This window comes from Alligator mississippiensis, chromosome 9 (genome assembly GCF_030867095.1).
Source record: "Alligator mississippiensis isolate rAllMis1 chromosome 9, rAllMis1, whole genome shotgun sequence".
In the NCBI taxonomy this organism is placed as follows: Eukaryota; Metazoa; Chordata; order Crocodylia; family Alligatoridae; genus Alligator; species Alligator mississippiensis.
Genome location: NC_081832.1, coordinates 79,001,654 through 79,026,972, shown reverse-complemented (window position 1 = coordinate 79,026,972; position 25,319 = coordinate 79,001,654). Strand labels below are relative to the sequence as shown.

General features: G+C 57.0%; 4 long non-coding RNA genes across 4 annotated transcripts; 3 read left to right on the top strand and 1 right to left on the bottom strand.

Annotated features, from left to right (window-relative positions):
• Positions 1 to 6,883: 6,883 nt before the first annotated feature.
• On the bottom strand, positions 6,884 to 9,007 carry LOC132243361 (uncharacterized). Its single transcript, XR_009454836.1, has 3 exons — positions 8,903 to 9,007; positions 7,964 to 8,094; positions 6,884 to 7,026 (listed from the first exon to the last, which is right to left on the bottom strand). It is a non-coding gene; the product is annotated as an uncharacterized LOC132243361 (long non-coding RNA).
• Positions 9,008 to 10,827: 1,820 nt separating this feature from the next.
• On the top strand, positions 10,828 to 12,243 carry LOC132243404 (uncharacterized). Its single transcript, XR_009454934.1, has 2 exons — positions 10,828 to 11,908; positions 12,039 to 12,243. It is a non-coding gene; the product is annotated as an uncharacterized LOC132243404 (long non-coding RNA).
• A 4,710-nt stretch (positions 12,244 to 16,953) lies between these two features.
• Positions 16,954 to 18,759, top strand: LOC132243403 (uncharacterized). Its single transcript, XR_009454933.1, has 3 exons — positions 16,954 to 17,067; positions 17,633 to 17,760; positions 18,578 to 18,759. It is a non-coding gene; the product is annotated as an uncharacterized LOC132243403 (long non-coding RNA).
• A 4,379-nt stretch (positions 18,760 to 23,138) lies between these two features.
• Positions 23,139 to 24,933, top strand: LOC106740311 (uncharacterized). Its single transcript, XR_001373787.3, has 3 exons — positions 23,139 to 23,275; positions 23,798 to 23,921; positions 24,758 to 24,933. It is a non-coding gene; the product is annotated as an uncharacterized LOC106740311 (long non-coding RNA).
• Positions 24,934 to 25,319: the final 386 nt, after the last annotated feature.

Sequence of the window (25,319 nt, the reverse complement as noted above, 5' to 3'; positions counted from 1 at the left end):
CCTTCCAAGTGGGGTGAGCGGCACCGCAATGCGGGGTCGTGGTTTTCCTGGCCTGGAGGTGGCAGACACTCAGCGGCGATGCTTTGGCGGGACTGTGGGTGCGATGGTTTTCTTGAATATAACAAGCACAGAGGACCATGCTTGAAAGAGCTTTCTCAATGCTGACCATCTGCCTTGCCCTGGTGCGGGGGCTGAAGGAGGCATGCACGGCCAGGGTTTCTAAGCAGTCTCGGGCAGCTCCGGCTCCAGCACCCTCCAAGTCCAAGGAAACAGTCAATGCAGCGTAGCAAATCTGAGTGGGGGGTGACTAGCAAAGAAAGCAGAAAGATCGGCTGTTCCCAGACCCCCAGGAACACTGCTGCATTGGTGAGACGGAGAGGGAAACCCAGCGCCTGTCTCCTGGGAGCTCTCCAAAGCGGGTGGAAATCTTTCCTGGTGGTGCTGGTCTTAGGGATACAACCCCCATCCTTCAGCTCGGATCGGGAGCATTACTTGCTGCAAGTAGTTGGAGCAGGGAGACGTGCAGCCAGTCTGCCCGCTGCAGGGAGGAAGCATTGGCGTGGTATACCTGCCTTGAAATCCTTCTACCTGTGCGGCCGGTCTCATGAATGTGAGGCCCTGCTCTTTCCTAGGCCGTTTAGACTTGGGTGACTGGGGCAGGTGGCTCCCCTATCCATTACCGGTGCATACACCCGACCGTATCCACAGAGCCTGCTGGAGCGGTATTAGGATCCTGAGGATATTTGACTATTGCCCCAGGTTGGGTGTGTGCCAGGCTATAGGAGATTAGGAGCTAAGCCTGTTTGCTGTGCAATTAGCTGAGCCCAAACAAGCCATTTCCCAGCAGCATCCTCCAGCCAAGGGGAGACTCCAATCAAGCAGCTGTCAGGGTGTCGCTGAGCAACAGCTGCCCGCATACTCAAGGCACCTCCATTGTTATCACTAGGAAATTCCTAGGAATAATTCCTAGGAAATGACACAAAGCAGATCGTAGCCAGGGATGGATAACGCCCTGCCTTCCTCCCTGGGGGAGCCAGATCCCGTCAGGCCTGATGCTGTATGTGCTGCGGCGCACGGAGCAGGCTGCGATAACACAGCAGCTGTGCACGGCTGGATACGCGCCGATGACTTCGTGCCCTGCTTGCTGCAGAGAGGAGGTGAGACTCGCAGGGACGAGGTGTCTCGGGAGGTCTCCGGGCTGCGGGCACTGATAGCAAAGGGCAGCAGCGGACCGGGACTTCTCTCGTGCCCTCCGTCACTGTGGCGCTTGGTGCTGCGTGAGGACGTTTCTGCTCCTCACCGCCGTGGGGGAGGCTGGTCACATCCCGGAGGCACACTGTCAATTGGAGAAGGGACACCTGGGTTTGGCTCCCTGTTTTCTCTCTGGGCAAGCCACGCAGGCCCAGATTTGCAGCCATATTTAGGTGCCTAAGTCCCTATTTGGACATTAGGAAGAACTTTGGACATTAGGAAGAACTTCTTCACAGTTCGAGTGGCCAGGGTCTGGAATGGGCTCCCAAGGGAGGTGGTGCTCTCCCCTACCCTGGGGGTCTTCAAGAGGAGGTTAGACGAGTATCTAGCTGGGGTCATCTAGACCCAGCACTCTTTCCTGCTTATGCAGGGGGTCGGACTCGATGATCTATTGAGGTCCCTTCCGACCCTAACATCTATGAATCTATGAATCTATGAATCTATGGCTTTCACAGTCAAGGTCAACCTTAAGCTCCCCTGAAACCTGTGCCCTTAGCTTGACCCCCAGTGGCAGTCCAGCCTGACCCTGGAAACTCTGGCAAACTTTGGGGTCTGAGGTCAAGCCCACCCTGGCTCCCCTCCACACCCACCACGGTGGGTTTGGGACTCGGTGCAGGGCAGGAACATGTGAAGTCAGCCAGCACCAAACCCACAATGCCCCCTCCCTGACTCGCAGCCCTTGTGCACCTGGCTGCCTGCCTCCAGCGCCTGCCATAAGCGCCAAGCAGAGCCGGAGACAAGTGGCCCGAAGCCCGGTTCCTAGAAGGGCTCCATGCAAGGACCAGGCAGCACGGTGCGGGGTCTTGGGGGTGGGCAGCAAGGCCAGCACAGATGGGGGAGTCACACCCAGGCAATGGCCACTGATAATCCTGCTTGAGTGACTCGCCCGGGTCCCAGAGCCAGGACGGGACTGCGCGGCGGCGAGGAAGAGGCAGCTGCGATACCAGTGTGTCCCCATCTGAGTTGTTTCATCGCTGGGTTTCGGCCTCATATCACCTGTCTGCATTAGCTATTAACCCTGCCACGATCCCCGCATGGAGCTGAGATCCTTCCTGGCACGGCTCTGCTGAGCACGCGGACCAGAGAGGCAGAGGCTGCTGTTGCGGTCGTAAATCATGCGGTGATCTCCGCTCGGGGCTGCCTGCCCTGCGGTCTTGGGTTAGAAGTGAGTGCCCGTTACATTCATTTGGTCTCCCTTTCCCCGAGCAGAAGGGAACCGGGGCTGGAAGGTTGTCACAGGTGCCATCCTAATGTGATGCTCCAAAAGTGCTCGCGATGGCACTAGACGGCTGCAGGCAGCGCTCACGGGGCTCTGGCTGCTACTTTCCTTGGGTGCCTTCGTTCCCTCGGGGGCAGTCACCGATCCTGCGATTCATAGTTAAGGAGCTTGCCTTTACGGTGGTAGCCAGGCCCGGCGTGCCACGGGGCCGAACCACAGTGAGCAAGTCCTACGCCTACATGCCCCTGGTTACAACTGGAGACCCCAGCTCCTGTCCCGTCCCCTGCAGAAGAGTCTCCCATCCCCTGTTCAACCACGCTGCATGCGAGCAATTCCCCTTCAGTCTCTTCTTCTCCAGACTGTCATTCCTGATCTTCCAGCCGTCCTTCATAGCTCATGTTTCCTGGACCTCTCAGTGCCGTTGTTGCTCTTTTAATGCTTCTCCAATTAGTTTTGCTCCTGGCAAGTTCTGTGCGAGTCTGGACTGTCTGTGGGACCCTTGCTGCAAGGACACGCGGGAGACCCTGGCAGCTGTTTGCAAAGCGCCGAGATGACGCTCGGGGAAGGCAAGGCCGGGAACCTTGCACGGGGCCGCACCAATGTCGTTCTTGCCCACAGGAAGATCTGAGACAAGTCTGGGTCTGCGGGACCACGGCAGTGGAGCTCTTTTTTGGGTGGTTGGTTTCTTGGGCTGCAGAAACACATCTCATGCTGCACTTATCCCCTCACCTGCTCTCCCTTGGAAGCACGTGGATTGCCTCGTGTCCTTCCAAGGAAGAGCTGCATTGTTTCCCGTGCCTCGGCTCTGGGGGAGAAGGCAAAGCAAGTGTATTCACCATCATGTGCTGGGATTGTGCCCTCTAAATGGGTCACGACCCAGGGATCCAGTGTGGCATCACAGGATCTACATTGTCTTGATCTTGAGAGATTCCCTGAGCAAGCGACCATGCTGGGCCATCGCCTCGCCCCGCTCCCACTACATGCCAGCATGGCTGGGAAGGTGGGACTAGCATTTCTCTTGTCGCTGCCGGCCTTCGCTCCCCCATTCCCGCCTGTCTGATATTTGTTCCCTTTCCTCTCTCACCTCTTTTACCTTCTAGCAATAAAGAGTCTAGTGCCACCAGCCAAAACCACCTCTTTTGCAAAATGCCGCGGGCCTGCGACCAGAAAGGCGGCCACAAGGAACGTCTTAAGCTGCCGCGGTGCGAGTTGGCCAGGTCTTGGCGTCCGCTCAGACCCGCGCGGGGCATGCCTTCCCCTGGTCACAAGTAGGTGTCAGGACCAGGAATAGAAGCCGGGCGCGCTGTCACCTCCGGTCGTTTTGCTCCCTGTCTGTCCGCGTTTGCCTCGGTTTGTCTCTAAGGGAATAGGACCAGACACTGGTAACAGGAGCAGCAGCCGCCTGCCGCAGCCCTTCTGGATCAGCTCTCCCTGGTTGCCAGCAAGGACCCGTTTGTTAGTCTTTAATACCAGGTGGCAGACTGTCAGCAGGAGGTTTCCTGGGAGGAAGACAGAGGCACGATGAAAAGGCGGCACCCTTTGGACTTCGAATAGCCCTGAGTCAACACAGCCAGGAGAGATTTCCATCTCTCAGCAGCTGGGGAAAGCTCCCAGCGACAGCAGCCTGGTTTCTCCCTTGATCCCAGGTACAGCGACAGGCGCCAACACCCCTGGGCCGGCCCTGAAATTGCACCTGACATTCAACCTCACGCCCCGGCAGCTGGCATTCACGGACTGGACGGCAAATACCAGGTGTCTTTGCCTTGCCGGACTGCAACGGTGTTTTGTGCCACAGTCAGACCTGGGCGTGATACCTAGGCAAGAGCTATTGCAGGTCGCTGGTGGCTGCGTTTGCTGCCCGCGTGTAGGAGCAGGGCACCTGCATCCGTGCAGGGGCTGGACTGCGATGCTCGCGAGGTCCCCCAGCCCTTGGCTCTGTCGCTGGGCTGCATTGGGGTGGGAATCCCCCTTGGACGGTGACGCTGCTGGCTCCAGGTCTGTGCTGGCCCCGGGTCCCGGTGCACAAACACCTCCTCGAGTTGATCTTGGCACCTGCTTCTCTGTGCTTAGCTAATTAACAATCTGCCTCGCGTCCCCGAGCCCTGGCAGGGCTGCTTTCCCCTGCACTTCTCCAGCGCCTGGCGGCCCCGGTGCCAAAGTGCTTTGGAAAAACGAGCTGCTCCTTATGATGCGCTGTGAGGCAGGTCCGCTCCGCGCCCAGCACCGGCACCTCCAGCCCCTCACAGCTATGAAACGTGGAGGAAAACCAGCGACTGCAGACCAGGGTCAGCGATGGGCAGGGCAGGACCTGACTTGGGAAACCTCTGGTGCATTCCCGTGATGGTCAGGTCCAGCATAGGAAATAAACCTGCACAGAGGGGAAGGAAAGGTCTCCTCGCCGCACCAGCCAGCCCTGCGCCGGGCGCTGTACACCGGGGTTGGGGCTGAGCGGGAGGAGGCTGCCTGTGGCTGCAGACCGAGTTGTCTGCGTGGCATCACCAGCGCCAGGAGGAGTATCTGGATTTGCCAGTCCAGGGGCTTCCTCCACTTTGCCAATCTGGGGATTTTTCCCTGGCGGGCTCGGTCGGTCTGCTCCCAGCGTGAATCTTTCACGATAAGCACTCCCTCTGCCCAGGCCCTCGGGCACTGGGAGCCTGGGCTGTGCTCAGGCTGGTGTGTGGCACCACCGTCCGGCAGCCGGGCAGAAGTGCACTGGCTTCTCGTCGGAAAGGCTGGTGCCGAGCCAGGTCCCAGCCAGCCATCCTCGCCTGGGGTTTCTTCTCCAGGGTGCTGGTGCCCCTTTGCTAGTCCCCTCTCTGCAGAGTCCAGCAAAGGAGCTGCCAGGCAGCGTGCCCCAGGAAGCAGCAGGCGATAGGCATGCTAGTCCCGGGAGACACGCTGCTGTGTGTGTGCAAATGTCCGGGTGCTCCTAGCCACCCGAGCGTGGCCTGGGCAGTGGCTGAAGGGCCCGTGATACAGCAGGAGTGGGAAATGGGTTATGTGTAGCGGAAGACACGTGGGGCAGCTCCGGGTTGAGTCTCCCCAGAGAGCAGAAAGTGTTGCCTTTAACAACTGCGGTGTATCACCCTTTTGGCCTGTCTGCAGAGAGGATCAATGCCTTCTGCCCCGGGACTCTGGTTTGCAGGAAGTTAAACACAGCCACCTCTCTACGAATACTCTCGGATGTCTGTTCTGCTCACGGCGGTAAATGAAACCCGTGCAATAGTGCCTGCAGGACTGGGGGTCCTAGAAAACACTCAGTTGGCCATAAAAGCTTCCCAATCCCATGAAGCGTTGGCTGGAAACAAAGCAGGCTGGTTTCGAAGGGTTTGGTCAGCCTCTTTTCACTGGATCCCAGCTCTCCAGCGTGTAGGGATTGCCGGCACATTACAATCATTCTGGTGCAATATGTCACCGTTATGCAAATCCCTGTTGTGCAGATGCGTTGGTGGGTAGAGAAAAATCTGCCTAACAGAGGCACTCTGCTCTGCTTAATTACCCTCAAGCTGCTGATTTAAATACATGTCACCTGCAAAGGAAAATCTATGCCTGGTGCTCTCTAGGCATCATTTATGCATCATCATGGGTTTGCAGCTGGGGCAGGGGAGTCAACTTGCAGTATTCATTGTGTGCGTGCGGTGGTAGAGCTGGACCACGAGCTCCCCAAATGACATGATCTCAGCGGCATGGGAATGGGGACGATTTCCCCTGCTCCTCTTTGGTGATACGTTAACCTGGAACTGGAGCAAGACAGGGTGGTTTGGAGGGAGCTGGGACTGCTGAGCAGTCCCCGCTGTGCTGACAAGTGGTGCGGACAGCCCGCGTGCATGGCACAGGACAGGCCAGGACAGGGACAGGCTACAGCGCGCCCCATGAGCCCTTGTTGTCTACGATCCTATATTTCTAACACCACAGTAGATAGGGCAAGAAGCAGAAAGCAGAGCAGGGCATCAGGAGTGGCAGATCTGGCAGAAGAAGGGGACTGGGGTGGCGCTCTGGGGGGTGCAGGGCTAATCTGTGGCATGTAGGCCAAAAAGGTTGGCCCCACTGCTGTACAGCACGCCTTGATTTCCAGGGACGCGACTCTTCAAACTTCCCACCCTCCATGGAGCTACGCTCAGCTGCAGCAGCCCGCGGCCCGTTCATTCATCCTCTGCCCCATGGATATTTCGTGGCCGTTTATCACTGGTCCACGGGTGTCAGCGGTGAGAAGCAATCTCTCTCTCACTGTATTCAGGGCTCCTGGGGTCTGCCTCACTCAGGGCACGAAGCCTGGGGCAATCTGGCCCCGTCTGAACCGTGCACGAAGAAACAGCCCTGCTGCCGATTCAGACGCCCGGGAAGCCCTCGTTCCAGGACATAACTACAGAATAGCAGCAACGAGCGGCAGTAATGATACGCGTGAGGCCACGGTGTATTCCTGTGCTTATTTTATTGCAAGGCAAGCGACTGTTCTACCATCCAAGGTCTCCGCCTCGTCCGTCTGCTTGGGCTACAGGGAGGATGCCTGCAGTCAGGCCCTGCCGGGTCGCCAGCCGCCAGCCTCATTGTTTCCCCTGAAAGCAAACGAGGCGCCATCAAATGGCAATAAAAGCAGGGGTGCAGCCGCCTGCTTTTCAAAGCACCGGCCCTGCGGTTCAATGGCCCTTGCACCCAGGGGTCTGGACAAGGAGCTCACACAGGTCATGCTGGAGCTACACCTTCCCCATTTCTTCCAGCCGTTGTACCAGTGCTAGCAATACATCTGGGTTGGGTTCACTCCGGACAACAGAGATACTCAGCCAGGACCCTCGGCCGGTTACACCAGCGAGCCGCAGATCAGAAACCCTCCCCTGGTGTGACGGGGACAGGGGTCGTGCTATATTGAGGGTGGCTGGCCACTTCTTGAGCTCGGGTTAAAAATCCACAGCCAAAAGGGATGTCAGAGCTGCAGTGAAGCGGGACACATCCAAGCAGACCCTGAAATGCACGGGGCTCCACATTGAAACTCCCCCCTTATTTGTACTGGGGGAGCTGGAAACCCAGATGAAATCCTTAGATTTCATTGCATGGAGACCCCCCAGGAACGAGCCCTCTCCTGTCCGCGAATCCCGCACCCGCCCGGTAGCGAGGCTGAGAAGTGAAAGCACTCAGGGCTAAATTGTGGGCTCCCCCTCTGCCCCGCAACACGTTTTGCTCGTGTCTACACTACACCAATTGGCACAAGAAAGTCTCCCTGCTGCTTCCCCTGGGCAGTCCTGAGCTGCTGGAGCCTGGTCCGACATCATCCTTGTCGCAGTGTCATTTAGATTCATAATGTTAAGGCCAAAAAGAGCATTCGACCCTCCAAGCAAACCGTCTGTACAGCGCAGGCCAGCTTCCTCCAGGACAAAGCCCAGCGGCCGGTTTCACTAGCCGGTCTTCCAGAAAGGCAGCCCATCCTGGACTGACGACACCCGCGACAGCCCAGCCCAGCTCCTAATGAAGAACTCAGCCCGCCAAGGTTGAGCTTACCACTATATTGCTGTCTTCAAACCCCTTGACAATGCCCTTGACAGCGGCATTGACAGCGTCTTTATATCCACCGTCCAGTTTCTCAAGGTCTTCTGCATTGGCCTGGAGGTTGGGCAATGCACCGCTGGCTTCTGCAGGATGAAGAGGCCAAGTAAGTCCAAGCCCAGTAAGCTCAAATGGCCCCAGTGGGATGCAGAGACACCAACGGGGGCTTGCAACGAGGCCCCTCTCCATGCAGACCCTGCCATGCCCACGGCCACAAGGCCCCTGCTCAGCGTCAAAGGGTCAACTTCCCTCCCCGGGCCCAGTTCCTCGCCCCTTCTCCGCTCACCCTCCGCTTGGCACCCCCCAAATGCTCTGCCTTCGAGACTCCTTTTGACTGATGAATGCAACCAGAAGCCCAGAGGAGGATGGAAAATGGTGCAGGCACCATCCCTCCCTGCTGTGTTCGTACAGCACCTAGCACAGCAGTGCCACGATGGGCTCCCCAGTGCGGCACGAAAACAAGGAATACGTCCGCGGGAACCGCCCTCAGCCGGAGGAGCTGTTCCTTTGCAATTACTCCAATCTTCCAGCTTCGTCTCCGTGAGTTTTCCCCACCTTGTCTGAACTCCCATCCCCAAGGGGCACGGGGGTGAGGCCTTTAGTGGAAGAAGACATCGATCTCTCCCCAGCCCAAATCTTCTGTTCTCTGCCAAGACTCCCCCTTCTCCACCCCGGAGAGAACAAAAAGGGCTGCCTTTCCCCCGACGGTGGCTGGATACCAGGTGAGCACAAACCTCAGCTGACGGCGTGTGCACCGTAGCCGTGAGCCTGAGACACGTTCACGAAGCAGCGGCTGGGCAGGTATCCCGGATGCCACCTGCCCCTCCGTGCCGTGTCGGGGGGCTCCCATACACACAAGCTTCAGAAATCCTCGGGATTCCTATCGCCACTTACCAAAGACGCAGGACAGAGCCAGAATGAGCAGCAGGGCAATTCCCGTCCCCTTCATGGCTGGGGCTGGAGGAGTGGAGTTGAGCACTGAACCTCGTCAGCTCAGCCCCTCTTTTCTACACCGGCGCATCCGGTAGCGCATCCTTCTCCTGGCCTGCCCCTGGCGTGGCTGGCACTGGCTCAGCGTCTGCCCTTAGACAAATGCCGCAGAGAAATGCTGGTCTGTGGCACTACATTGCCGGTGGAAATTAAGCTAATGTGCGTGCGAGCTTCCCCTTCTATTTGCAGTCACCTGAAGGCAAGGCACAGGCTGAGAAAAATCTTGCCGGCAGCACCGAGTGGGGGAGATTGATGAGTCTCCTGACAGCTGCCGGGATCGGGACGGAGTCACGTCAGGTGGGTTTTCGAAGGGGAAAAGCAAGAAGTGACTCAGGGCACATCCACTGCAGCTTGCTGGGGGTTTGTGTACGTGCACAACAGTTGTGCACGTCGTGTGTGCGCGCTGCAGTGTAACCGAGGCCCGGACCGCACGGAGTGCCAATATTCAGAGCTGAGCGCTTGGCTTCCCATGCAGGCATCCCGCGGCGCGTCGCTCTGCTGCCGTTCTGGGATATTTGGCATTGAAGGGGGTCTAGGAAGCCTGACCTCTGAGAAGAGAACTGGGTTGTTCTGTCCAGAGAGCAGGAGGCAGAGGAAAGGCAAATATGTTAAAAGACTTGTCCCCATGCCCACTGCGGAGATGATAAGAAGCAGGTTTGAACGATGGCAAAGGAGACGTAGGTTAGGCAGTAGGAAACCGTCCTGCCTGCAAGGAGAGCTGAGCCCTGGCAGAGGGAAGATTGGGGTCTTCATCACGGGCCGTTTGGAAGAGCCGGCTGGACCAGCCTCTGGCAGGGATGCTTTAGGCACAGATGAATTTCTAGAGAACCCCCCAAATCCCTTCTGTCCCTCTTCACTGTGATTGTAATTACAGGACTTAACTCCCTCCAGGGGGGCTGCAAAGAGGATGGAGCTGGGCTGGTCTCAGTGGGGGCAGATGCTGGACAAGGAGCAGTGGGCTCCAGCTGCAGCGAGGCAAGTTGAGGTTGGATATTAGGAAAAACTCTCTCCCTAGGAGGGTGGTGAAGCACTGGGACAGGTGACCCAGAGAGGTGCTGGACTCTCCATCCTTGGAGATTTAAGACCAGGTTAGACAGAGCCTTGGCTGGGATGATGTAGTTGGGGCTGGTCCTGCTTGGAGCAGGGGTTGGACTCGATGTGACCTCCTGAGGTCCCTTCAACCCTCATTTTCTGTGATTTTGTGACTTCTGCTGGAAGCCATCCGGATTTGGGGCCTTAGGCCCAGACTCTGTTATTTCCCACCTGTTCTTTGTGAGCCAGCACTGTCCGCGAGGCCCATCAGACAGCACGGGATGAATGCTACCCAGAGCCCCCCGGCAAGGGTCGGATACCTCAAGTCAAGCAATGTTTTCACGCCCCGGGGCCAGGGACAAGCAGGAAGGGCAGGGAGGCTGGAGGCAGCTGGACACGTCTCTCCCACTCTCCCCTGGGGCAGACCGAGCTGCGAAGGAGCCCTGGCCACGGGCCACGCTCCTTTGCCATCGCCGGCACTGCAGCGTACAATCCCCTCACGGAGGTAGAGTTTCCCCTTCAGCGCAGACAAGCTTTTGCCTCCCTCTGCCCACGTGAAGGCTGTTCTCTAGGCAAGGGCACTCGGACCAGCCAGGAGGGAATGCATCCTGCCCAGCCAGCCCCACGTCTGCAGAAACCAGTAGCTCCCCTGAGGGGAAGCTCGTCACCCTCTGAGACTGGCAGTGCCATGGTCCCTGGGCAGCACTGAGGGGCAAGCACCCCTTCCCCTCTTCTGTGCACATGGCTGTGGAGGCCTAGACTTGAACAAGGGGCACTGGGATGTCTCCCCAGGCCGCGGGCCGGGCAAACACGTCAGCAGCCTGGCCTGGGGGCGCTGGGTGGGGCATGCAGGCGCGCCCCATACAAAGGCAGGAGCAGCAAGCACAAAATGCAGAGCATCCCAGCCGGAGCCTTTGCGTCTTGCACAGCCAGCTCCACCACGAAGCTGCATGTCTCCTTCCTCCTCGTGGCCCTGGTGCTGTGCTGCTGCTCTGGTACATGATCTGCACGGCGCAGCGAGCGGGGTCTCACGGCCTGTGCAATGCTGTGCTGCCCGCCCCAGGAGACCGGCACGCAGGCTGAAGCCTGGAGAGGGCAGGCAGTCGCTGGACGGCACGAGCAGGGTCGGGCAGACCCAGCGGTCATGCCCCCTGCGGCCCTCGTCGGGATGATTTCACGTGTCTTTGTCTTGCAGCCGCTGCTCTGCTGGCTCCTGCTAACTCCCTCGCTCTATCCCCGCTCTCTGGCCTCGGCCTCCCAAACGCCCAACTCATTGAGGAGCTCCAGACCTGTGTGAAGAGCCTCTCTCCAGGGGAGACCCTTTCCATTCAGGGCCTCATGGTAAATCAGGGCTTTGGGGTGAACGTGGGTTGCTTCGAAGCAAGCATGGGAGCAACAGTCGGAGCTTCTTAGCACGATCTCCTGGCACTCAGGAGGGGCCGCTGGGTGCATGCAGGTTGTCTCGGTCTGTGTGAGAGCGCAGCATGGGAGACGGGCGATGCAAAGCTTCCTGGGAGGAAACCACCCGGTGCATCACTGTCGGGCAGAGGCGCGTGTGCGCTGGGGATACGTCTCGCCCCAGCTTGGGGTCTCCATCACAGGCTGATGTAGGGGCAGCATAGCCACACCATCTCTTTCCCACCGGCCTGACTACTGCCCGCCTCGGTAGGGACGGGGTGGGACTCAAGAGCCAAGGACCCCCTTGGGTTTCCTCGCTGCGGGAACTCTCTTAGGGAGAGCTGCCACCTGGCTGGGACTAGGACTAGGACATCCTGGGCTCTTACACGGCTTGGAAGAGGAGGTCACTCTTCCGTTTCCCCGATGACGGCACCTTGTGACCATCACGCACGGATGTTCAGGGACGTCAAACCAGCACAGGTGAGCAGAGGGCAGCGGCTGCGCCCGCTTAACAGGCTGCGATGGGACGCAGACTGACCAGTGCCCAGACCTGCTTGAATTTTGCAGCCAGGAGACGCCAGCTCTGGTTCACGCCTGTCCTGTCTTTCAGAACACCTTAACTGGGGTTTTAGGATGATGACCAGATGACCAAAGCCAGATGCATCTTCACATTGAAGAGTCGTGGATAGGTGACAGCCCCACACGCTCTCCTCTTCTTCCCGTTCACGGCCTGGACTTTCCACCCATGTCCGAGCACCCCGTGCTCTTCCTCGACCTGATGCAGCAGCTTGTTTCAATAAACTAAAGGAAATGCAGATCTTTGCTGGTCTCCTTTCTGCTGAGGCACAGACAATGCTGAGGGTTTATCCCTAGAAATGGCCCGGTCCAGGTTGGGATACCCGGGGGTTGTCCTTCTATAGGTCCCTTCCAGCCCTAATGTCTATGGTATCTATGAGAGCTATCGAGCAGTTAGGCCTGGCTGCTGGGAGCTGCCAGAGCTCTCCGTGCAAATGGTGTCGCGAGGAGCAAAATCATCACCGCAGATGGATCTGCTCCATTTGTGCAGACCCCCACGTGCAGATGAGCAGCACGAAGCCTGACACACAGGACTCGGAGGCTCACCGTGGGTCCCCGTGCCTATAAACCGCTCGCTGTAATAGTTTAAGTCTTGGCTGGTAATGGTATGAGACCCGCCACCCCCAGCCTGCTTCTCCGATCCCCTGGGAGAGGAGGATGGAGGAAGAGGGAGGGCTGTAGCCTGCATCTGGGTTCCACCCCCTGCACCACAGGTTTGCCGTGTGACCTTAGGCATGTCACTTAGTCTTGGCAGGCTCAGCTCCCAGCTCCCAGGCGGGGATCTTGTCCTCAGAGGGGTCCTGGAACACGCATGAGCCTGAGAGATGCTGTGTGCATCACAGGAGGACGCACCCCAAACTTCGGTGGTGGGAAAGGGGTGTAGAAAAGCATCCGAACGTAGAAGCTCGGCCCTCCCTGAAAGCTGCAGCACCACAATGCCAACTTTTCCCCAGTTGGCAAAGGACCCAGAGGGCCCCCAATACCTCCCTAGGTTTATATGGACAAGCCTCGGGCTCCCTGAGGTTCTGCCCAGCTCCTTATAATTAACGTGAGCCCAGGTCTGGGCAGCCCCGAGCTGGTCCTTTGGCACCGAGCGCCTGAACTCGCAGGGCTGCTCCATCACCCGGGAGTCACAGAGGAGGGTGGAGAAAAGGCCATGTGCTTTGGTGACACCCGGCAGGCATGCAGGGATACAGCTGGGAAAGGGCTAAGCTTTCCTGAAGCCAAGTGAAAATCTCCCCGTGGATAGGACAGGTCCCGGCTCCAGAGAGCAGAAATGGGGCTGCCCCAAAGGCTATTTCACAGAGAGGAAAAGGCCATCTGCTATAGCCCCGGCTGCAGGGGCGTGTGCTTTGCTGCTAAAACAGAGCTATGCTAAGAGAAATGCAACGCTGCAACGCTGAAGGGAGCCACGGCCTCATCTGGGCAGGGAGAGGTTTTGTTCTGGGTGCAGGCAGCATCGGGAGCGGGGTCCGGGCCGTGCTATGCCAAAGCTGAGCAATCGATCCAGTCGGCGTCTTCCCAGGAAGACGCAGCCTGGGCCAGCTCCGGATGCAGCGCTTGGGGGAGCTGCGGGGATCGAGTGCTGCCTCCTTTGCTTTGGGCAGCTATTTCAACCCCTGCTTGCAGGAAACAGGCCAGGGCGAGTCCGAGGTGCTTTGAGAACGAACCCTGCAGAGAGCGGCGTTAGCACCTGCTCTCCCGCCGTGAAGAGGGGAAGGCACCACGAACCTTGTCACTCAGGATGCTTTAGGCAGGGCAGGCAACCTTATAGACTGACTAAATAATCTATATTTAGAGACACAGCACAAGCTTTCGTGAATGAGCTCACTTCATCAGACAGCACAGAGCAGGGTGTAAAGGGACCGGAGTGGTTTGAATACAATGGGTGAGAAAAGAGGAGGGAGAGAAGTGGGAGCCCCTGGGGGTTGTGCCATTCACCTTGACTGGATCCAGGATTTCGCCTGAGATTGCAATTTCCCATTCAAACTAGCCTTTAAACCGTTGCTGCCTGAGAACAGCAGTCCCGAGGTCAGCGAGTGAAGCTTAGCGCTAGGCAGATCTACACGTGCATTTACGCTGGCTTAGATTTACTGCGCAGTAAGCGGGAATAGGCTGGTGTTTACAAGTGCAGGCGTCAAAGCACAGTTATGCTGCGTGTGGCTTGACCTGAGACTAAAGTTAGTCCCAAGTCAGTCCACACATAGTGTTACTGTGCAGTAAGGTGTCTACACGTGTTACTGTGCAATACTGAATCGGGCATAAATATGATACCTGCATGATGCAGGTATCAAATTTACACTCAAGTCAATGTAAGCCAGCATATTTACTGCACAGTGCGGGTGTGCATGTGTAGATGTGCACCCATACTGTGCAGTAATTTTGTTACTGCGCAGTAAATGTGCATGTGTAGATGTGCACCCATACTGTGCAGTAATTTTGTTACTGCGCAGTAAATGTGCATGTGTAGATGTGTGCCCATACTGTGCAGTAATTTTGTTACTGCGCAGTAAATGTGCATGTGTAGATGTGCCCATGCAATGTGCTGCCCTATGGCTAGCACCCACCCAGGGCAGAGTGCTCCCATCCCCCACTGTTTTGTAGCATGAGTTACCCGTGGCCAGGCCTGGACGGACGAGCTCCCCGGGGAGCAGCACAGAGCAGGCAGCAATTCCAGCGGGGAGCAGGTGCAACCGTGAGATGACCCCTAACCGGCTGGGTGCGATTAGCAGTATTTTACCCTGATTCTGGCCGGAGTTATTCTACGCCAGATTGAGGAAAATTACCCTGCTTTAGGGGGTTACGTGCGGCTGGTTCTTTCCCAAGCCCGGCACCAACGACACGGGTGCAAACGCATTGTTTGTCCATGGTCTCAATAACCCGGTGTCCCTGTGACAGGCAGGTGCATTCAGCCACGTGTCCTCCTCCTGCTTCCCCCAGGCTCTGAATTGCCCCCGAGACCATTCCCAGGTGTCAATATTGGCCCTAGACTGAATTCCCTAGGAAATGAAGCTCCTGCGTGGATGTGCCTGGAGGAAAGCACATGCTGAGAACATTTCCCAGGCAGCCCCCAGCGTGGGAGACTGACGAGCCTCCTGACAGCTGCCTGGTTCCCAGCAGAGCCGTGTCAGGCGGGGGTTCAAATGTGCCCAAGGCACAACAGCGAAGTGTCGGCGGGCAGGTCCATCGCAGCCTGCTGGGGTTGTGCTGCCGGCTAGGTGAACCACAGCCCCGAATTGTCCCGGTGCGATGGAGATATGCATTGCCTGCAAACCCTGTGATCGCGCTGGGCAGCAGCATATGGGACCGAGTGCTGTCCGGTCATCCATGCCACGTGCGCTGCTGGACGTGCGTGCTGGAGCGCGTCACGCGGTGCCTGGCGAGACCTCGACCAGAACGCAGGGGCACGCCGGGCTGGGCCTGGCCGGGCCGCCCAACAAGGATTCCCACAAATCCTCTTGTCTCCTGCCCTCGTCCCTCTGGTTTCTGTAAGTGCCGTTTTCAGAGCGGTGTCAGGCTTGCTTTAAACTTCCCAGGGTGGAAAATGAACTCACTGCCGGCAGAAGAACTGGTGTCAGCGAAGCCTAGGAAAGGAGGGCTGGAAGGAGCTCAGGGGTCCCATCTAGTCCAGGCCCTGCTCCAAGCAGGACCAGCCCCAACTACATCATCCCAGACAAGGCTTTGTCTACCTGGGTCTTAAACACCTCCAAGGATGGAGACTGCACCACCTCTCTGGGGAGCCTGCTCCAGTGTTTTATTGTCCTCCTAGTGAGAGTTTTTCCTAATATCCAACCTGCTGCAACGTGAGCCCATTGCTCCTTGTCTTGCCATTTGCCCCCACTGAGACCAGCCCAGCTCCATCCTCTTTGCAGCCCCCCTGCAGGGAGGTGAAGGCTGCTATTCAATCCCCCTCGGTCTTCCCTTCTCCAGACTCAATCAGCCCAGTTCCCTCGGCCTCTCCTCACCAGTCCTGTCCCCCAGCCCTCCAGCCATTTTCGTTGCCCTCCACTGGACTCTCTCCAATGTCTCCACATCCTTTCTGTGGTGGGGACCCCAAAAAGTCCCCCATTGAGTTCAGCATTCAGTGCTTAGGGTAAGGGGAATCTCCCAGGCCTCCACACGTCCTCTCACACCTGAGTGTCACCGGCTGGGGTTTATTTGCCCTCCCCCAGGGCGGATTTGATACACGCCTGAAAAGCCCAAATGACTTGCACCAGAAGCACGTGCTGGATCGATGTTGAGACCATTGCAGACACGACATAAGTCACTTTTTCCACGTGTGCCCTAAGTGCCCCCTGACCAGACACCAACACTCGGCGAAGTCCCACCCATCCTGGGGCTGCTCCTCCAGCTGGGAGAGCGGCCGTTGCCCTTTTAAATGATGGAAATCTCCACTCTCTCTGCACCTTGCTGGGAACAGCAGTCTGTCCTCCCAAGTGCGGGGGGCTGGACCTGATAAGGTCCCTCCGTCCCCTAACGACCATGAAACTTGCTCGTTCCTCATTACTGGTAGGACAGCAATGGCCAAGGGCCTGCACATAATGACGATGATGGCAGAAAAGAAACTGCACCCCTCACTAGAAGAGCAGCTCTTAATCAAGCGCCCACCGGAGCCCAGTCTGCAGCTGGCCAAGTTTGGCCCGTCCACGCAGCAGGTTGGCCAGAGCGTCTTCATTTGGCATGGCCCGAGCTCGTCTCCCGGGCAGGCGGCGCGGGCGATGCCTGCCTCGAGCGCTCTGCCTGCAGGCACAGCGCGACGGGACAGCTCTAGCGGAGCCGGCTTTCCCATGAGAATGACAGTGATGGGAGCTATTTACTATCCCAAAACCCAGATTCGACATGGCTTAAGCAAACAGTCCTGGGTGCTCCAGCCAGCAGTGCCACGTGAGAGTCATGTGGGAGGCCACGGTCACAGATATAAGCACAGCAGCAGTCCCAGCTGCTAACACGGCAGTGGTGGGCACAACCCTTTCTAACCGCTTCAGAAAAACACTCACCCTCTTCCACTATGAAGGGAAGAGCCGCCTTCTTGCTCCTCTCCTTGGCCCTTTTCTGGTGCTTTGGTAAGTAAGCTGTAACGTGGTGTCTGCAGCCCCGCAACCAGGGCTTCGTGCTTTGCTTCATTACAGGACCGTGTCTTAAGGACAACGCACGAGGAACCCATCCTTTACGTTCAAAACCGAGCTAGCCGCGACCTTGTCAGGAACTTTGCTGGAAAGCCACGTGTTGGATGAGTCCGCGTGGTTGTCTCGGATGGAAACTCCTACCCTCGGCTTTTTTCTGAATGTGTCACTGTAGATGTAAATCCACGCCGGTGAAGTGTCAGGTCCGGACGGTGCCGTGGTCCACCTCAGCCTGGCCTTGACCTGAGGTGCTGAGGGCTTGGTGCACTGATGGGAGACTGTGAACTCCGCAGTACGTGGTGCAGATTTAGGGTAGGGCGGGCTAGCGTGGTCCCGCCAGCGTTCACTGTGAATAACTGTGTCTTCTGGTCAAATTTTGGAAGGCGATAAGCTCTTTTATTCTGCCGGACTATTTTATTGCACTGGCTTTGGATGTTGTACCACTGAGGGCTTTGCTCCCGTGTGTGCAGTGCAGGATGCAGCTCCTTTTTCTTGGTCGTTTTAGAGGCTGCTCTTAGCCAAGAGAGTCCCGACGCGACCGAGGACATTTCTACTGGACTCGAGCGGTGCAGGAGCGATATTGAGGCTAGCATTGATCGAGCCCTGGACAGACTCATTGGGAAGTCTTTACAGGTAATGCATGGACGTCCAGGCAGACTGGGTGAGGGGTCTTCCCCGGTCACCTCAAATGATCCTGATAAGCGGACTGGAAGGTGGTGGAGTTATAGATGATGAAATAATAGACTGAAAACCCCACCTTCTCTAGCTCGTTCAGACCCAAATAAACCAGAAGAGGCTTCTGTAGCAAACAATGGCCCCAAGTCACACACCGAGCGTAGCGCTGCGGGTGTACGGCAACGCCACGGTGAACCCCAAGTTGTGGGATGTTCTGGGCGGCGGCGGGACGGGGAAGGCACTCGACAGCCGCGTGGTTCTTAACGAGGCCCTAAAGCCACTCATCCGTTTAATGAAGGCACGGGCTTGATGACTTGTCTGAACTGGGGGCTAAATCCCGGTCTATAATTTACACGGTCATTTCTCCCCTACTTTGCCCGCCGGATTGAAACACCGGGTGCTTTGCAGAGGTCTTGGAGGCCTGCCCCACCGCTGCGGGAAGAGCCCCTGGTGCCATCGGCTCACGATTCCCTGTAAAGCAAGGCATAACGTGGTGCTCAGCTCTACTAATCGCATGCCTGACAGCTTTCCACCCCCGCAGCAGATAGCCACGCTCGCTGCCGGCTCCTTCCCCCGCTTCAGCGCTGCTGGGGGGAGCCGTGCTCCGACGTCCTGGCGCAGCACGAGACGACCCCAAAGGTTGCTCGTTGCCCTGGAGGAAAGAGGTTGACTAACCAGTGAACGGGCAGCTGTGTCCTACCCCGGGGACCGCTGCAGGACTAGTTCTGCTATAAACATCCCCCAAACCCACCCTCTCTCTTTCTTTTCTTTTCAGGCAAAATGAATGAGGTCTTTGCAAACTGGAGAGTGCTGGACAATAGCTGCCCTTCCCTTCCCTGCATGCAGTATAAAGCTACTTGTGCAGTCTGAACACGCGTGGCCTGCCGGTCTCCAGAAGCTTTGCCCATGCTACGGCCCCCAGTTTTGCATATTTAATAAAGCGTATTCAGCATCGCAGGTGCCGGTTGCCTTTATTTTTTATTAGCACAAAGGACTCCTGCAGCCTGGGCTTCTGGAGTTTCTCCCTTTGTGACTGATGGGGCTCAGAAAGCGAGGAGGGATATAATCAGCAGCTTGCAATTCACTTGCGAGGAGGGAGAGAAGGGAGCTCGGGGGGAAGGGGAACTGGGAACAAAGCCTGCCTAAAATGACCGGCCATTTCACAAATGGGTCGGCAGGGCCGGGATTTAAACAGACCAAGTCACGCTAAACTGAGGTGTGTGGGTGCGTGCATTTGTGTGCACAAGCACGTGCGAAATAAAGGCTCCCTCGGCCCTATTCTCCCTCACTGCGAGGGGCACTGCAGAGTGGCCCAGACTAGTGGTTTTCACCCTTTTTTCATTTGTGGACCTCCTTTGCAAGTTTTGAATGGTGGCATGGAGCTCTTTAGATTAAGTGTGGGCATTCACACATACTTTGATTGAGCGTAGTCCTCTTTCACGGACCTCTTAGACATAGCCTGCAGACCCCTGGGGTCCACGGCCCGCAGGTTGAAACCCTTTCCCGTGCAGAGATGGGGTTTGCAATTGGGCAAGATCCCCCTGAAACGAACCCAGAGCAGAAACCAGGAGGGGCCGAGCAACCTAAACTCTGCCTCTGCCCATCCAGCTCCTGCACCCACGTAGCAATACCAATCACACGCCACCGGCCCCGGCAGTCCACGGAGACGTTCGGCTCAGGGCTCAGCCCACGAGCAGTGTTGCCAGATAGACCTTCTTCTGCTGCTGCTGTTTCTTCTTCTTCTTCTTCTTCTTCCCCTTTTGCATTTCCTTATGAGTTTGCATGCAGGCACTCAGTCTCCCGCCCAGCAAAAACAGTGAGGCTGCCAGGCAAGGAAAGGGGCATTTTGGTTAAGAAACTAAAACAGTACAAGCTCAGGCCTGGCGAACATTAAGCGGATTGGAAATAGCAACTCTTACATGGCACTGAAGTGAGGGGTCGTCATGAAATGGAGGAGGGGGCCAAGTTGGGTGACCTGAAATAATGCACGTGGAGCACCTGGACTCCGTATTCGCTTCACGGTCTGCCTGTTCCCGAAGGGCCCGAGCAAATCCAGCCTAGCTGGCCGTTTCACCTGAAGGACACGGGGCCTCGGGACCGGGATCGCTGCCTTGCTGGCACTTGGTGGCTCCAGTGGTGGCCTTAGGGCAAGAGAGTCATTTGGGGTATGTCCTCAGGTCAATATTAACCCACCACAGTTGTATTGTGGAGCTTTTTAATATTCTTTGGGGGAATTAGATAAATATCTGAGTGTTAAAATGCAATTAGAGCCATTTCCTTGCAAGAATTACACCCCCTCCCAAAAAAGTGGGACCCCTAAAATGTGGGGCCGCAGGCGGTCACCCGGTTTGCCCTCCCGTGAGGCCACGGCTGGGTGGTTTCAGCCGCTCTGCCTGTTCCTAGGGGGTTTTTGGTAGGAAGCAACTCTCCAATCCCCCTCTGAGGGTGCAAAGCAACACGCCTGAAGAGGCCTGGCCTGGAGCCACGCTGACCGCTGGCTACGCAGCCCCGTCCGCCCTCTTCTGAGCATGGATTTCCCCTCAGGGGGCTGCCGAGAAGAGAAAGACGCGTTCCAGGCTCATGACAATTAGAGGAAAAAGAGGATTATGTAGAGTCTGAGGCTGCCAACAGAGCCATTATACGAAGCATTACCACCCGCTGCGTCTCCGGAAGCAGGTTTATTAAATATCCATGCAGCGCTTATCTTTTTCAGACGAACCGGGCAGCTCTCTTGTAAAGGAGTCTTTCTACGGGTTGCTCGCTCTCTTTTTTTACTTTCTCTCTGTCTTCAATTGGGTTTTTCTGTTGTTTTTTTTAAATCATATCCTTAAGAGAGACGAGCTTTTGAAATGAATTGACAAGAGCAGCCCTCTCACTCATGTCAGGAAAGAAAAGCAGCAATTTTTTTGCTTTTCACATAGGGAAAAAAAAAGGCGTGTTCCAAAAAATCCCCATGGGGGGTCCGGCAGCTGCGGCAGGATCTCGTCGGGGACGCATCTGTTTTGATAACTTGCCTCTTCTTCCACCCGCCCCGTCTACAAGGGCTTCCCTTCTCTCGTCTTGCTGAAACCCGGACCCTGGGGACGTGGGCGGAGAAGCAACTCGCCCGGCGACCGTCAGCCATTCGGGGACCCGCCGCTCTCGCAGCACGTCCCACACCCTCTCCGGGACACGCATCTCCCGTGCCCTTGTCAGCCCCAGCGGTGTAGGCTGTAGCCGTGTTGGCCTAAGGAAATAAGGCAGACAAGGTTCTTTGGATCCACGTGATATCTCTGATTAGACCAACTAAATAAATGATCAACCTTATAATGAAGTCGTTGCCTAACTTTAAGACCACTGAAAGGCTAGCTAATTACCGGGAGACTCACAGTGATGGAGATTGCTTCCTCCGCGATGCCTGATGAGGCTTTGAACTCCGCAGTTAGCAATAATAATAGTAACGATGATGATAATAAGAGGATGAAACAAGGAATAAGATTGACCCTAAACTCAAGGATGCTGTTGCCCTCCAACAGGTGCCACAGAAGACGTCCCAGCCTGCAGACCCCACAGGCGTGGAGCGAGGCACTGTGGGATGCCTGACCGCGATGCCGAGGGCTTAACTCGTGGCTCTGAAGCTGCGAGGTGAAGCCGTCTCATCACGGGATCACGAGGCAGCCTGCACACCCTGCTCCTGCCGCGGGGCTCCACGTCGCTGCACACGGATATGCAAAGCCAGGGCAGGACTGAATGCGGGCACGGCCCTGAGGGGCTGTGTCGAGGGATGTGGCCCTGGTGCTCAGTACACAGCATCTGCCCTCAGGCTCCCGCAGAAGCAAAACTCCCACGGCGCATTGTAGTCTCATGAGCAATAGTGAGAGGGGGCATTAAATGCAGATGGGATGGGGCAACTACACAAAGCTCTGCAAGCCGATTTCAACTCAGCAGGCCACGCGAAGTATCAGTCTCTACCCTGCATCGTGTCCCTACAGTGCACACAGGCAGGGATGACTGTGCGGCTTTTTGTTAAGGAAAAGGACCTGGGGGTGGCAGTGGGCAGTAAAATGGGTATGAGCCAGTGCGCCCTTGTTGCAAAGGTGGTTAACAGCATCCTGGGCTGCATTGGCAGGAGCGTTGCCAGCAGATGGAGGGCAGTGATTCTTCCCTCTATCCAGCACTGGGGAGGCCACATCTGGAGTCCTGCGTCCAGCTGTGCGCCCCCACTACAGAAAGGATGTGGACACATTGGAGAGAGTCCAGCGGAGGGCAATGAAAATGGTCCAGGGGCTGGGGGACAGGACTGGGGAGGAGAGGCTGAGGGAAATGGGCTGATTCAGTCTGCAGAAGAGAAGACCGAGGGGGATTGAACAGCAGCCTTCACCTCCCTGCAGGGGCGCTGCAAAGAGGATGGAGCTGGGCTGGTCTCAGTGGGGGCAGATGGCAGGACAAGGAGCAATGGGCTCAAGCTGCAGCAAGGGAAGTTGAGGTTGGATATTAGGAAAGTCATAGAATCAAAGACAAGGAGGGTTGAAGGGACCCCAGGAGGTCACATCTAGTCCAACCCCTGCTCCAGGCAGGACCAGCCCCAACTTCATCATCCCAGATGAGGCTTTGTCTAGCTGGACCTTAAACACCTCCAAGGATGGAGACTGCACCATCTCTCTAGGTAACCCATGCCAGTGTTTTACTGCCCTCCTAGTCAGAACATTTCTCCTAATATCCAACCTCAACTTCCCTTGCTGCAGCTTGAGCCCATTGCTCCTTGTCCTGTATCTGCCCCCACTGAGACCAGCCCAGTTCCATCCTCCTTGCTATCAAATCCCCGCTCATTCTTCTCTTCCCCAGACCAAATAAGCCCAGTTCCTTAAGCCAGGTTTTCCATTGCTTCTAACAACCCCAAATGTCGACGTGGATGGCAATCACTGTTTCACTAGCGGTCAGACCCAGGACTCCCAGGGGACCCACCCCGTGCCCCATTACAGGACATGGTGCATGTGCACACACACACACACATGCTCACACATATGCACTTACACACATGTGCACACATACACTCATGCATGCACACACACACTCAGTGACACACGAGCGACTGCATGGAAACAGGGAGGAAGAAAAATAAAAGCAAGTAGCTCGAACCCGGGGTCTGGGTTTCCTGGCTACAGATCCTGCAGGTCCCGGGCTCCCAAAGCAAGTGTTCCCCCACCTCATGGAAGAGCAAACAGGCGCAGCGTGCACAGGTCCTGTTCCCACAGGATTACATTTGCCCTGAGAGAACACGCTCCATGCCAGCAGTGCCAGGCGGAGGGTCACACGGGAACAGAGGGGAAGGGATGCTCACAGCTCTATAAATATGCCGGGCCCGGCTGCTGCGTGCCTGTCAGAGCCGACCGGAGCGTTTAGGGTCTGTCTCCGTACCGAACAAGCAAGCGTCCAGCCATGAAAGGAGCAGGAGCCTTTGTACTGCTCAGCCTGGCACTTCTCTGCCTCTCTGGTAAGTGCAGGGATGCTGCGAGTGCTGGCTCTGGCCTGCGCAGCGACACCCACGTGCTCATTGCAGAGCCCCAAAGAGCCCGGACGTTGGCTATAGACAGGAGGGGCAGATTTTGAGGGGTGCATTTCTGAGCTGAGGGGGGCATCTTTTCTGGTCTGGTCCCTACGCTCACGCAGGACCAGCCCGAAGAGCTCGGACCTGCACCAGCTGTGGCCCAAACGGGTCCAGCACGGGGGAAATCCTCTCCTGTCCCTTTCCACGGCCGTAACCCCAGAAGTTGTCAGCGAGTTCGGGGCTGCTGGCGACTCCATGCCTTCCAGGGATGCCTTGTGCGGGGGGAAGATCTCCCAGGCCCTGGATCCATTACCATAACACCTAGGCAAGGGGCCAGGACTTGTTCCTTCTAATGTTTCCTGCCTTGTTCCCCCCAACACGCAGCTGGGACTGTTTCCCTTCTGCAAGGTGAGGGCTGTAACGTCTGATTTGCCTCCCTGAAATGTATGCCACGGCGTTGTGTTTCAGGAGCTGCTGTCTGTGAAAGCATTGCCGAGGCGAACGCTGTGATGGCGGAGGACACAGTGAAGATGCTGGATAACGTGGCAGACGCTGTTCTGCAGGGGATCATTAGTGACCTGGACGAGAAGCGGTAAGCCATTTCCCATCTGCAGGGAGGGCGCGTGCTTGGCGCTAGCATACCCCTTGGTGCAGCTGTTCTTCCTGGCCCTGTCTGGGGCAGGACGGGACCTTCTCCGGGGAGATCCTGACGCAGTGATTTTGTTTAATGAGCCGATGTCCAGCCCGTCATCCCATCGTGCCGTGTACAAGCGCCCCCCCCAGAGACCGCAGCAGGCTGCGCTCGCCCGCCAGTACAGTGACCAGCAGGTCATGGGGTGATCCCTTGGTATGGGGGGGCAGGACCCTGAGCTCGGGGGTGTTCAGCTCAAGCCAGAGGTTTCAGGAGAAGAGACTCTCCATTTTTAGCCCTCTTGGTTACAGAAGAAAGCTCAAGCTTGTGTCCCTCTGGGCTCCTGGGAAGGTCAAACTGAAAGAGAGATTGAAAGGGAATAAAGAAGTGGTGATCATTTTGAAGCCATGCTGCTTTGTACGCCCAGCCCACAATGGGGACAGCTGGCGTATTTATTTTGGGGTGCTCGGGGCTGGCAAACCTGCTGCTCTTCCAGAGGCAGCGCTGGCGGGGGCTCGGTCTCCTCCGTCTCTCTCTGGAGCCCAGGGCAAAGGCAAGATGTGGGGGACACTGCTCCAGGACGAAGCTGGCCTGGGCAAGGGGTCTGCGAGGCTTTGCACCCCCACACCTTGCTGTTGTTCTTGAGCGTTGTTATAAAGCCACGGGGTGCCCTGCCCAGCTTTCCCCTGGCGCCCTGGCGAGAGCTGGTCTGATCGGACAAGCCCCTCTGAGGACGTCAAGCATTTTGCCAAGTCTTTTGGGTCATTCCTCTTCACTGCCCCTGCTTTGCTCTGCAGGAAACAAGGGGTTTGAGATGATGGCTGAGGCCTGGGACGCACCAACTGTGCTCGTGTCCCCTCTCCTTCTCCAAGGCCTCCTGCGGCATCCCCGCTGCACGAACAGGCAGACGCCTCCAGGACAACGACAGCCTCTTGCTCTTGATCCCCCCAATAAACCATGAATGGTGCAGTTCCTTCCTTGTCTGCTTGTTTATTTGAGGGGGGTAGATGCACTGAAGCAGGCACGTGGCCTTTGCGGCCCATGGGTGTACCACGTAAGGCAGAGCGTGCCGACACAGCGACCCCGAATAGGGGAAGGGATGAAGCTGGGTAGGAGTTTCCATCCAAGTCAACCACGACGGCTCAGAGAGACGGCGACTGTCGGCTCCCGTGCGTGGCGGACAGCAGACTGGAGCCACGCGCGCTCCTCCCACCGCGGCTAGCCTGGCTCCGTGGGCAAGGGCTTCCTCTACTTGCAGCGTCACATCCAGGTTTAAGTACCCGGGCCCAGGCATAAAGAGCATCTTTACTATGGGAAAAAGCCTGTCTTCCTAAAACAGGGAACCAGTTGCAATTCCCA